General features: G+C 52.7%; 1 protein-coding gene across 1 annotated transcript in view; it reads right to left on the bottom strand.

The window, feature by feature from the left end:
* The window catches only part of chrd (chordin), an 18,984-nt gene extending 18,949 nt beyond the window's left edge, over window positions 1–35 (bottom strand). Inside the window, exon 1 of the mRNA XM_056612210.1 lies at window positions 1–35. This exon is cut by the window's left edge and continues 429 nt beyond it. The gene's annotated coding sequence lies outside the window, so the exon portion shown is untranslated.
* Between the last annotated feature and the right edge of the window lie 977 nt (window positions 36–1,012).

Here is a 1,012-nt window from a genome sequence, read left to right as displayed (position 1 = left end):
TTTATACTCCCTGACACTTTGGATGAGGCGCGCGCTGGGAGGGGGAGGAACGTGCGGGGGCGTGCGGAGGGAGTGGGACGTGGGGGATAAGGGTCGGTCAGTAGCGGGACGGGTGAGATATGAGGGTCGGTCAGTCGCGGGACGGGGGAGATAGGAGGGTCGGTCAGTGGCGAGACACGGGGGATAGCAGGGTCAGTCGGTCCCGGGACCGGCCAACCCTGCGCATTAGTGTGTTAGATGACCGGGGAGATGATGGGGTGAACCGTCCTGATGTCAGGATGTTATGGGAACCGACGCCCAGCGGGTCGGTTTACAGTGCTCCTGGCTGACGACTCGGTTCGCATTCGTCATGCCATAATGATTTAGGGCTCATTAACGCTAGAAATATCGAGCTCATGGACTCCTGCTCTCCGGTTGAAGTCTGGTCCAGTTTTATTAAACCGAATTCAATGTGAAACAACTAAACACGATGAACATCAGTCACAAGCAGAATAATGGCGATTCATTGGATTGAATTTCGTGCTTTTTGGAATGACTGTTGGCCTGGAGCGAGGAGCGTAGCGCATGGTGTTGGTTTTCTCCATCTGCCCCCTGCTGGGACCCTCGGACCCACATCCAGCCCGGTGCAGTGATTCACACCGACCCCCTCCCCTCGGTGAGGGGGGATCGATCATAGCGTGTTGGCGCTCCATCATCGGGCGATAAGTGACCCGTTTAGTGATGCTGTACACTTCATTATGCAGACTGTAAGGGGAACACACACACACACACACACACACACACACACACACATAAGTCGTGTGTATTGCAGCAGGGCAGGCCACCGAAACGTCTGCCCTCACCAAAACCGCCCATAGTAATCGATGAATTCGATTTACGAGTTTAGGAGCCGTCCAAAATATAATCAGCTCATTAGAGACATCTGCAGATTAAAGAAATTGGATTCGTGCAAACACGAATGTCAATTAAGATACCAAATACAATACATGATTAGAAACAGCAAAGTCGGCCA

Source organism: Gadus chalcogrammus, chromosome 16 (assembly GCF_026213295.1).
Source record: "Gadus chalcogrammus isolate NIFS_2021 chromosome 16, NIFS_Gcha_1.0, whole genome shotgun sequence".
Classification (NCBI taxonomy): domain Eukaryota; kingdom Metazoa; phylum Chordata; class Actinopteri; order Gadiformes; family Gadidae; genus Gadus; species Gadus chalcogrammus.
Note: the sequence above shows the minus strand (reverse complement) of the source record. Positions and strands in the feature narration are given on the sequence as shown.